Here is a 12475-nt window from a genome sequence, read left to right as displayed (position 1 = left end):
TGTGTTTTTACTACAGGAGTTGTGAACTTAAAAATCAATCATGCACACGTGTAGAATTCCCATACAACACCCCTTCACCAAGTAGCCACACTGTGGAGGAACATTTGTTGCTGATTATGAGATAATATCGCCAGACTATTACCAGCACCCATGGTCCGTAACGTACATTTGGCACAATTTTTCCATACCCCTCCCCCATTATCAACACAGTACATCATTGTCCTTGAGGCAAGAATGTTACAGTGTTGCTGTTCACCACAGTCCATAGGTCACACCAATTGAAAAAGAGGGAAGGCTTCATAGATTTGTGTGTCATCCTTACGCAGGGGCCGTGCTCATCTTCCCTGTATCGTTCCTATTTTAGTACGTGCTGCTGCAGCAAGCGCTGCCGGAGCCATTTTGTGTTGGATTCCCGTTATTCACAACCGAGAGAGTCCTGGCAAATGTAGTCTATAAGGAAATGCCGCATTCCTCAGGAAACCGAACACAGGACTGCTTGAACACTTCAAGATTACGGGCCCATTTGAATTTTTTATTTCCATTTTGCTAAGTTCTATTTTTCTAGGAAACTGCCATTTTTATCATGCCAATTTTTTTTTAGCATCAAGTTTCAAAAATAATATTCTCTTATTCTCTTTTAAATCTCTGTTGTAACTGAAAGTATGTACTCTTTTCATTCCAAATATCATTTGCTTTGTATTTTATTGGCTTTTGGAAAGTATTTTCATATTATTGATTCCCTCTATTGCAGGGGTTCTTAACAAGGGGTCCATGAGCTTGAATTGAAATTCAAAAAAACCATTATTCTTGTGGGGACGTGTTGGTGTGGGTGTGATGTATTTATTAAATAACACACAAGATAGTGCAGACTTAGTAAGGGCTCTGTGGAACAAAAACGGTTAAGATTCCCTGCTGTATTGTATTTTTGCTTTCTTTTGCATAAATTTCTGCTCATCATTATTCGTTCTTTCCTTGTACATTCTTTGGGTTTATTATACTTCTTTATTTCTAACACATTAAGTTGGATGCTTAGCTCACTAGTTTTTAAACTTTTTCTAACATTAGCATATATACAACTCAAGATTTCCCATCTTAACTGCTTTCAAGCAAACAATTCACTGGCTTCGTTACATTCAGCATATTGTGTTACTATCGCCAATACTCACCATCCCAATGTTTTCATCATCTCAGACAGAAACTCTGCACCCCATAAGTAATCACTCTCTCTTCTCACCACCCCCAGATCCTGGTAGCTATAATTGACTATCTGTCTCTAGAAACATGCTTCTTCTAGGTATTTCATTTAAGCAAGATCATATAATATTTGTCTTTTTGTCTCTGCCTTATTTCAGTCAACATGATCTTCAAGTTTCATGCATATTTTGGTATACATCTAAACTTCATTCCTTTTTTTACAGCTGAATAGTATTCCATTGTGTGTACATGCCACATTTGGTTTATCCATTCATCTGTTTTTTTGTTTTGTTTTAAAGATTTAGTTTATTTCTATCCCCCTCACTGTTTGCACTCACTGTCTGCTCTCTGGGTGTTCTCTGTGCCTGCTCATCTTCTTCTTGTTTTTTTTTTAGGAGGCACAGGGAACTGAACTCAGGACCTCCAATGTGGGAGGAAGGCTTCTTATCAATTGAGCCACCGCCACTCCCTGCTTGTTGTGTCTCTCACTGTGTTTCCTTGTGTGTCTCCTCCTTGTATCATCTTGTTGCATCAGCATCCTGTCTTGCTCATCTTCTTTGGGAGGTACCAGGAACCAAACCTGGGACCTCCCATGTGGTAGGCGGGCACCTAACTGCTTGAGTCACTTCTGCTTCCCCATTCATCTGTTGATAGGCACTTGTGTTGCTTCCACCTTTTGGCTATTGTGGATAATGCTGCTCTAAACATTGGCGTACAAATACCTGTTCAAATCCCTGCTTTTAATTCTCTTCGGATTGCCAGGTGATATGGGTCTATATTTACCTTTCTCATGAACTGCCAGGCTGATTTCCACAATGGCTGTACCATTTTACAATGCCAACAGCAATGTACGAGGGTTCGTGTTTCTCCATCTTCTCACCAACACTTACTATTTTCTGGGTTTTAAAGTAATATCCATCCTAGTGGGTGTAAAGTAGTATCTCATTGTGGTTTTGGTTTTCATTTCCCTGATGACCTGTGATGGTGAGCATTCTTTTCATGTGCTTATTGGCCATTTATATATCTTCTTTGGAAAAATGTCTATTCAAGACTTTTGCCCATTTTTCAAATTCTTTTTTTGTCTTTCTGTTGTTGCATTATAGCAGTTATTTCTGTATTCTGGATATTAAACATTTATCAGATATATGGTTATCAATTATTTTCTCCCATTCTATAGGCTGTCTTTTCACTCTTTTGATAGTGTCCTTTGATGTATGAAAGTATTTTGATGAAGTCATTTTATCTATTTTTTCTTCTGTTGCTCATGCTTTTGGTGTCATATCTAAGAAATCACTACCAAATCCAAGGTTATAAGGTCACACACACAGCCCCCATGTTTCCTTCTAGAACTTTTATAAGTTTAGCTCTTACGTTTAGATCCTTGATCTGTTTAATTTTTGTATATGGTGTGCAGTAGGCATCCAATTTCATTCATTTGCAACAGGATATCCAGTTTTCCCAGTACCCTTTGTTGAAGAAATCATTCTCTCCCCCACCCACAATTAATGTACCTGCCACACTTGTATATAATTAGTTGGTTATAGATTGTTAAATGCAGGTGTTCTAATAATTTTCTTCTCTCTCCTTACCATTTTAATTTATATAAAAGTTGTTGCAAATTAGTTTTATAATTTAGTGTTTAGGTAACTCAATATTCAGTGGGACTGTCATTGAATCTGAGGAGTAAAGGCTACAATGGCTATGGTGGCTGTTGAGATTGTGTATCTTATTTCGGGGGAGATTAGGCGTAGAGTAAGGACTTTATAAGACAGATAGCTGTGTTTTTTAGTTGTTTTGTTGATGTACAGGAGTTCAACTCTGTTTAGAAGGGTGCATACGGAAGCTGAATATCACAGGGGTAAAATGTTTATTATCATTATTATTTACAAATTATAATAAACAATACTATATGCAATCATAATAAAATGGAGTTCTAACTCCAAATTCACCCTTCAATGCCTGATCTGAGAAAATGGATCTGGGACCTTGAAATATTTTTCTTTTTTTCTTTTTTTTTTTTTTAAAGATTTATTTATTTTTATTTATTTAATTCCCCCCCTCCCCCGGTTGTCTGTTTTCTGTGTCTTTTTGCTGTGTCTTGTTTCTTTGTCCGCTTCTGTTGTCGTCAGCGGCACGGGAAGTGTGGGCGGCGCCATTCCTCGGCAGGCTGCTCCCTCCTTCGCGCTGGGCGGCTCTCCTTATGGGTGCACTCCTTGCGCGTGGGGCTCCCCCACGCGGGGGACACCCTTGCGTGGCACGGCACTCCTTGCGCGCATCAGCACTGCGCATGGGCCAGCTCCACACGGGTCAAGGAGGCCCGGGGCTTGAACCGAGGACCTCCCATGTGGTAGATGGACGCCCTAACCACTGGGCCAAAGTCCGTTTCCCCCGAAATATTTTTCATTCCCCATCCAACACAACACTAAGCCTTGTCAGTAGAGGAAGGAGATTTTCTTCCCGGTTCCTGTGTGTTGCTGGGCAGCCTCCTGCAGCCCACGTTGTCAGCAGCACCCAGTGCCTGCAGTGCATGGCACCCAGCAGCTTTCCCCAGCATTCTCCCTCAGGTAGTTTTATAGCAGAAGGTCTCTATCTCTACAGAGACCTTCTCAGGAATGGCTTTCCTTGACCCCTCCACCCCCCCACGAAGGGCACGTTCTAGTGGGCAGGCTTTTAGCAAATCTGCGAGCACGGCATCATAGTGACTTCTCCGTCATGCAGTTAGCCACAGCCGTGCCCTCTACAACAATGTCTGGATCTGCTGCACCTTATATCCGCTCCTCCTGTGTTCCTTAGAGTTCTTTCCATTTCTTACCAGCCAATCCCTCATTGCTCTAATCCCATTTCAGTTAATTCTTTATATTAAGTGTTCCCTGTTCAAATTTCTGGGTGGTTTCGCTCTCCTGACTGGACTTAGACTGAAACATATGTTTTTATTTTTTAATTCAAATGTTATTTTAATTTTTGAGTAGGCATTTCTATCAGTCAGGATGGAATAGGTTGTTATTAAGGTAATAAATAATGCCAAAATCTCACTGGCTTTCAGATCACAAAGGTCTGTTTCTTGCTTATGCTTCACGACCATCACAAATTGTAGGGAAGTTTGTACCGTGCTGTTCTTCAAGAATGCCGACGAGGGAAGTGGCTGTGGCTCAATCAGCTGGGCTCCCATCTACCATATGGGGGGTCCTGGGTTCACGTCCCGGGGCCTCCTTGTGAAGGCAGGCTGGCCCGAGTGCTGTGGAGCGTCACGCGGCCCGCATATACCTTGGAGCACCGCCCAGCCCGCACATGCCGCGGAGAGCCGACTCAGCAAGGTGATGCAACAAAAAGAAGGGAGACAAGCGAGAACCCAGAAGAGCCAACAGCGAATGGACAGAGAGAGAGGACAGCAGGCAAGCTGCAAGGGGGGAGGGGAAATAAAATAAATAAATACAGACACAGAAGAATGTACAGAGATGGACACACAGCGCGTGCACACACACACACAGCACAAGGGGGTGGGGGGATGAAAAAGAAAAAGAATGCTGATGACAGAGCTTCCCCTCCTTGAACATTGCTGGTCTCTGTGGCGGGAGGAAGAGAACATGGCACTTGTCACTTCTGCTCACAATTTCAGTGGTAATGAAATAGAATCCCTTCCAGGGAATGCAGAAATACAATCCTACCATCAACTGGAAAGGAGGGAAATCAGGAATTTCAGACAGAAGCATGCGTGACTATGAGAAGAATACTTGACAAATCCTCCTGAGGAGATCAAACCAATCCTCCCCACCAAACAAGTACTTTTACTGGTTTCTTTGTAGACTTCCATGTGCCATATTTTATTATGCAAATACAAATAAGTATTTATATGTTCTTATCCCCTCTCCTCTCCTTTAACCAAAGAAAAAGAAAGTACAATCGTGTTTTGGTTTCCTATATGCTAAAACAAATACCCTGCAGGGTGCTGGTTTAATAACAGGAATTGATTGGCGTAGGTGTCAGAGGCTAGAAGGCCAGCTTTCCCCTGGGCTCAGTATCTTCTGATTAGCCAGAAATCTTTGGGGTTCCCTGCTTTTCCATCATATTGCAATGTACATGGTGGCATCGTCTCCTTTCTCTTCTGGGTTCCATTGGCTTCCAGCCTCTAGCCGTTCCCTGTGGCTTCTCTCTCTCTCTCTGGATTTCATTCTTATAAAGGACTCCAGGAATCCCAATTAAAGCCCAGTCTGATTCAGTTAAGCCACACCTTAACTGAAATAACATCTTCAAGAGATCCTATTTATAGTGGTCCACACCCACGGGACTAGGGGTTGGGGCTGAATATGCCTTTCGGGAAGGACATAATTCAAGTCCACAACTATATATTCTGTTTAGCAGTTGTGGTTGTTTTTGTTTGTTTGCTTTTTTATGTTAGTAAAATATACACAACCTAACATTTCTCCCTTTAACCACATTCAGATATATATTTTAGTTGCCATTGTAAATGGAATTTTTTTTATTGATTTCCTCTTCAGAGTGCTCATTACTAGTGTATAAACACACTACTGATTTTTGCGTGTTGATCCTGTACTATGCCACTTTGCTAAATTCATTTATTAGCCCTAGTAGCTTTGTTGTAGATTTCTAAGGACTTTCTATTAATGTATATAGGATTGTGTCATCTGCAAATGGTGAAATTTTACTTCTTTTCCGATTTGGATGCCTTTTAGTTCATTTTCTTGCCTAATGGCTCTGGCTAGAATTTCCAGTGCAATGTTGAATGATAGTTGATGACTGGGCATCCTTGTCTTCTTCCAGATCTAAGAGGAAAAGCTTTCAGTCTTTCACTATTGAGTATAATGTTGGTGGTGAGTTCTTCACAAATGTCCATCATGTTGAGGAAGTTTCCTTCTATTGCTAGTCTTCTCAGCATTGTTGAATATCTTTCCTGCATCAATTGAGATGATCATGTGATTTTTTTCCTTTTGTTCTGTTTATGTGGTGTATTACATTAATTGATTTTCTTATGTTGAACCACGCTTGCATACCTGGGAAAAATCCCACTTGATCACGGTATATAATTCTTCTAATATGCTGTTGAATTTGGTCGCTAATATTTCCTTGAGGATTTTTGTATCTATGTTCATAAGGGATATTGGTCTGTCATTTTCTTGTCATAGCTTTATTTCTCTTTGGTATTAGGGTGACAGTGGCCTCATTGAATGAGTTAGGCAATGTTCCCTCCTCTTGTTTGGAAGAGTTTGAGCAGTATTGGTGTGAATTCTTCTTGAAATATTTGGTAATAAGAGAATGTGTTGGGAAACGGACTTTGGCCCAGTGGTTAGGGCGTCCGTCTACCACATGGGAGGCCCGCGGTTCAAGCCCCCGGGGCCTCCTTGACCCGTATGGAGCTGGCCCATGCGCAGTGCTGATGCGCGCAAGGAGTGCCGTGCCACGTGTAGGGGAGCCCCACGCGTAAGGAGTGCACCCATAAGGAGAGCCGCCCAGCGCGAAGAAGGGAGCAGCCTGCCCAGGAATGGCGCCGCCCACACTTCCCGTGCCGCTGACCACAACAGAAGCGGACAAAGAAACAAGACGCAGCAAAAAGACACAAAAAACAGACAACCGGGGGAGGGGAGGGGAATTAAATAAGTAAAAAATAAATCTTAAAAAAAAAAAAAAAAAAAAAGAGAATGTGTTGCCATAGATTTGCATTTTCACCAATATAATGGGTGAAATATGTGTTGATGTGACTTTAATTTGCAGTTCTGTTATTATCAGCAAGGATATGCAGTGATCCTTCTAGTCGTCTTCACCACTATGCCAGGCAGGTGAGTGAGTTTCTCTTGAACTGCCCCAATCAACCCATCTATTATCTGGATACCACTGAGCCACCTCCGCTGAGAGTACATGGAGCAGAAAAATCTGCAACTGAGCCCTGCCTATATTTACAACACAGGAAATTGGGAGATGAAATGATTGTTGTTTTAAGCTACTAAGTTTGAGTTAATTTGTTATGCAGTTATAGCTAACTGGAACAAATGTTGGGACCTGGAATTTCATTAACTCTGGGCCGGGCTGACAGGTGGGAATCTGAGGAAGCTTGAGGAGACTGCTGATGTGCACTTGAAGGACAGATAGAAAAATGCTACATGAGGTTGGAGGAAGGAGACTGGAAGCCTCATTATGTAGCAGCTGAAAGCTTGGCAACCCTGTCACCTGTGGTGTTGTGAAAAATAGAAAATGGACTTAATCCATGTATGAATCTGGTTGGGGAGAGTTCTGGACACAATGGAGAAAGGACCAACTGCCTTTTTTTCTGTTTGCCTCTGATAAAATATGAGAAATGAGAGATGACATTAAGAAGTTACAGTACAATTTTCAAGTAGACTTTAGGTAAAATATTAAAGAGTCAGGGTTTTCCAGATTTAAAAAATAAAACTTTTTCATCCCTAGTCTCTATAAGCCAAAGATTCCCCAAATAAGAAATGACTACTCGGAAAAGATCAGAAAGACTATGGAAAATTTATGGGTGTGCCTCATAAGGGTGCAAAGAATCTTAAGATGAGTTGCTTAGACCCTTTCTGCAAGCTCAGTGGGTCTCTAGGAATCTGATGTACCTCATATTTTTTTTTTTAAGATTTATTTTTATTCTTTTTAAAAAATTTATCTCTCCCCTTCCCCCCACCCCCGCCTACCCCACACCAGTTTTCTGCTCTCTGTGCCCATTCTCTGTGTGTTCTTCTGTGTTCACTTTGTATTCTTGTCAGCGACACCCGGAATCCATGTCTCTTTTTGTTGCGTCATCTTGCTGCGTCAGATCTCCATGTGTGCAGCGCCATTCCTGGGTTAGCTGCACTTTTTTCACGCTGGGCGGCTCTCCTTACGGGGAGCACTCCTTGTGCGTGGGGCTTCCCTACGTGGGGGACACCCCTGCGTGGCACAGCACTCCTTACACACATCACCACCACGTGTGGGCCAGCTCCACACAGGTCAGGAGGTCCTGGGTTTGAACCTTGGACCTCCCATGTGGTCGGTGGATGCCCTACCCCTTGGGCCAAATCTGCTTCCCCCTCATACTCTTAAAGACCTTGTTTCACAGCTTTGTTTCACAGTACCTGATTCTCAGCCCAAGGAAGAAAAGGACTTATCTCAGAAAAAAATGTGGGTGTGTTTTTTTAATCCAATGAAGTGGCTTATACTTTGGTACACAGGAAGCCTACAACATTTGAAAAGGAATATCAGCTTGGACTGAAAGGATCCAAAATCTCACTAAAAATGAAATAATGTCTTTGGAGTTCCCAGCCTTCTATGACCAGGAAATACTTCTAATACTTGAAAGAGAAGGGTGATTCAGAGGGAAATTTAATGCTTCTCCAGGGAGAAACCTTCCTAGGAAACATAACTGGGCCCTGGCCAAGGGACAAGTCAACAAACTTTAGCAATTTTTTGTTTTTGATTCATTTTTAGCTCAGAGTCCCTAGAGTCAAACACTTAATCCCACGACCATTTGTCATTTTTTCTGAAAACCATTCAGGCTGCTGTTTATGTGTTCTTCCTTCTTCTGTGACTTGACCTCAGTGCTTGTGAGAGAGTCACTGAATTAATTCCTCAAGGCTGCTGTAATAAATGTCCTCAAACTTGGTGGCTTAAAACAACAGAAATTCATTCTCTTACAGTTCTGGAGGCCAGAGTTCCTAAATCAGTTTCAATGAGCTGAAGTTAAAGTATTAGCAGGGCTGCTTCCCTCTGGAGGCTCTGAGGGAAGAATCCACTTCCTTGCTTTTTCCAGATTCCAGTGGGCTCCTGCATTCCTTGGCTTGTAGCCCCTTTCTCTGTTTTCAAAGTGTACCACTCCAATCTCTGCTTCCACCATCCCTCCTCCTTCAGTCAAATCTCCCTCTACCTCCCTTTTATAAGGATACTTGTGACTACATTTAGGACATACCTAGATGATCCAGAATTATTTCCTCATCTCAAAATCCTTAATCCGTATCTGCAAAGTTCCTTTCGCCATGTAAGGTGAAAGTAACAGGTTCCTGGAAGGATGTGAACAACTTTGGGGTCCATTATTCAGCCGACACAGTCCAGGCAATGTTATGCTTATGGTGCATTTGCCTCATTCTGAGCTGACTTCTTTCTCTGTACAGGGTCCTCATAATAACTGAAAATGCCTCTTCCTGAGTATCCCCATGTGATGGTTAATTTCATGTGTCAACTTGGCTAGGTATCCAAGTCTGTGATCAAGCAGTAGCCTGCTTGTTACTGTGAGGTCTTTTATTTATTTATTTATGTATTTATGTATTTATTTATTTATTTATTTATTTCTCTCCCCTTCCACCCCCACCCCCACCCCCTCCAGTTGTCTGTTCTCTGTGTCTTTTTGCTGTGTCTTCTTTGTCTCCTTCTGTTGTTGTCAGCAGCACGGGAATCCATGTTTCTTTTTGTTGCGTCATCTTGTTGTGTCATCTCTCCGTGTGAGCGGTGCCATTCCTGGGCAGGCTGCACTTTCTTTTGTGCTGGGCGGCTCTCCTTATGGGGCGCACTCCTTGCGCATGGGGCTCCCCTACGTGGGGGACACCCCTGTGTGGCAGGGCACTCCTTGCGCATGGGGCTCCCCTACGCGGGGTACACCCCTGCGTGGCAGGGCACTCCTTGAATGCATCAGCACTGCGCATGGGCCAGCTCCACATGGGTCAAGGAGGCCCGGGGTTTGAACCAGGGACCTCCCATGTGGTAGACGGACGCCCTAACCAGTGGGCCAAGTCTGCTTCCCACTCTGAGCTTTTTTTAAAGATGGATTTGCATCTTCAATTATTTGATTTCCTCTACAATCAGCAAAGGGGATTGCCTTCAGCAAAATGGGTAATTTCCTCATTCAATCAGTTGCAGGTCTTTAAAGCTAGAACTGAGGGTTTCAGAAGTCAGATGAAGAATTTCTGCCTCAAATTCAATCTTGCCTCTTGCCAGAATTTCCAGCCAATTTCCCTGGGAAATTTGGACCAACGACAGCAACACTGGAGTTTCTAGCTTGTGGCATACCCCACGGGGACTGCACTCTCCAGCACCCATGGTGACGTGAACCAATTCCTTGTAACAAATATTGTCATATATGTAAGATTTAATTCATCTTGCCACCTGTGTCTATCTCCCTAGCTAGGGTTAGAGGCCACTCCTCAATGCTCTCAGCTGTTTTCGTGCTGTCACTATCTGGTACGGGACAAACTTCCACAAGCAGCTGCCGACTGCAGTGGAAGAGGCCAGTGCCCCTGTTCAACAAGAAGAGGATGGTTAGACAGAAATTCAGGTTAGTCCTTGATCCCACACTCTGGCCTGGACCCATGACACAGTCTTTTGTCCTTCTAGAGGATGGCTGGAAGCCTTCTGCCCTCCTCCCAAACCCTCAGGGCCCAGGCTGTGCTCTCTTGGCTCAGTAGCCCTCTGGGAGTGGGCATGGCCTTGACGGACCAGCTGTTCCTCCAGAATGCGTGGGCCAGTTCAATTCCAGTGGGCAGAGGGGACATGTGTTTTGGCCTTGAAGCTGACCTAGTTTACTCCGTCCAGCTTTGCCAGCCATGAAATCCTGACTCCAATGCTCAGAACCCAACCATAAAGAAGGTCTGTTCAAAACCAGCGTGCACATCCAAGAGGCTAGAGACTATTCTCTTTTGCATGATAAAAAAAAAAAAAGAGAGAGCAGTTTAATTTTTAAGAAGATGGAAAACGAGACCCAGATCAGATCAGAGAGGGCTCTGAATAACGTTATTCAAAAACATGGGGATGCCTTCTTTGGGTATGCCTTAGGGTCCCAAACCCACAGAAATGGGTGAGGAAGCCTCTCGGGAACTGTCGTGAGGAGACGCGGTCCAGAACTGGCAGAAGGTGTGGTTTTCCAAGAGAAGCCAGATTTTAATGTATAATCTCCCAATTCTAAATGTTTGCTGGCAATTAAGTAAATTGCAGGTCCCACACAGACCAGGCTAAAAGGCGTCTGGGCTGGGATCTGGGCCCACTAGCTTGCGAATTCTGCATGGCCAGTGGTTTCAACGCTGCTCTGCAAAGCCAGGACTGCTGTTTTCTGAATGTGAGAACCAAGGACTGCCTGTGTCAACATCACCTGGGACACATCTTACCAAAAGGAATCTTGGGCCCATTACCTTTGTAGGGGTAGTTTTCCTTGCTAGTTTTTTGAAGTTTCTTCTGACTTCGTGAAGGCTATTCTTGGTTGTCTCTTTCCTAGGTTCTCTCTAGTAAATTAGCTGGCTTATGATTTAGTTTGTTGCTCGCATGAAGCTATCAACCTCCTCTTAAATGCTCACCACTAAAATTGCTATTGGTTTTGAGAGCACCCTTAGGTTTGAACTCCCCTAAACTCTGTTTCCAATAAAGTAAGTTCCCTTTGGGAGAGCTTGGGAGCTTCCTGTTCTTAAGGCTTACCTGTTTCCCTGGGAGAAATCTCTGAGCCATCGCTCCATACTGGGTGGTGGGACAGTGGCCCACTTTCTCAGTGACACCTTTGCTTTATGAGCAGGGCATTGGATGGGGACATGCACCTATTGGCTTCTTCTTTTTTAATTAAAAAAATTTTAATTTTATATCAATGTTACAAGATACTCAGAGTTAACACAAGATAATAAATACAATAACAGTAAATCTGCTTTAGTCATTGGTTACACTCCCTCCTCCACCCCTCATCCCCATTTTTTTTTTTTTAAAGATTTATTTATTTATTTAATTTCCCCCCCTCCCCTGGTCGTCTGTCCTTGGTGTCTATTTGCTGCGTCTTGTTTCTTTGTCCGCTTCTGTTGTCGTCAGCGGCACGGGAAGTGTGGGCGGTGCCATTCCTGGGCAGGCTGCTCTTTCTTTTCACGCTGGGCGGCTTTCCTCACGGGCGCACTCCTTGCGCGTGGGGCTCCCCCACGCGGGGGACACCCTTGCATGGCAAGGCACTCCTTGCGCGCATGAGCGCTGCGCATGGCCAGCTCCACATGGGTCAAGGAGGCCCAGGGGTTTGAACCGTGGACCTCCCATATGGTAGACGGACGCCCTAACCACTGGGCCAAAGTCCGTTTCCCACTCATCCCCATTTTTATTCATTCCTAAATCTTGGGGGATTTAGGACAACGTCTGTTCTGACTGCTTCAGACTGAGAAGGGATATAGACATTAGGGGGCAGAGGAATGGAATGATTTTGCTTGCAATTGAAGATACTCCTTGTTTTTGGGGTGGAACTGGTCCATCATCATCGTTTTGTAAGTTGTCTAGGGCAAGCCTGAAAACCTGGAGGATAGGAGTTGGCAGCCTGTCTGCTGGGTTTTCA

At 43.6% G+C, this 12475-nt stretch overlaps 1 pseudogene; it reads right to left on the bottom strand.

Annotated features, from left to right (window-relative positions):
- Positions 1–281: 281 nt before the first annotated feature.
- Positions 282–380, bottom strand: LOC111760450 (U6 spliceosomal RNA; annotated as a pseudogene).
- Between the last annotated feature and the right edge of the window lie 12095 nt (positions 381–12475).

Source organism: Dasypus novemcinctus, chromosome 2 (genome assembly GCF_030445035.2).
Source record: "Dasypus novemcinctus isolate mDasNov1 chromosome 2, mDasNov1.1.hap2, whole genome shotgun sequence".
Taxonomy (NCBI): Eukaryota; Metazoa; Chordata; class Mammalia; order Cingulata; family Dasypodidae; genus Dasypus; species Dasypus novemcinctus.
The sequence above is the reverse complement of the archived record's forward strand: the minus strand, read 5'-3'. Positions and strand labels throughout refer to the sequence as shown.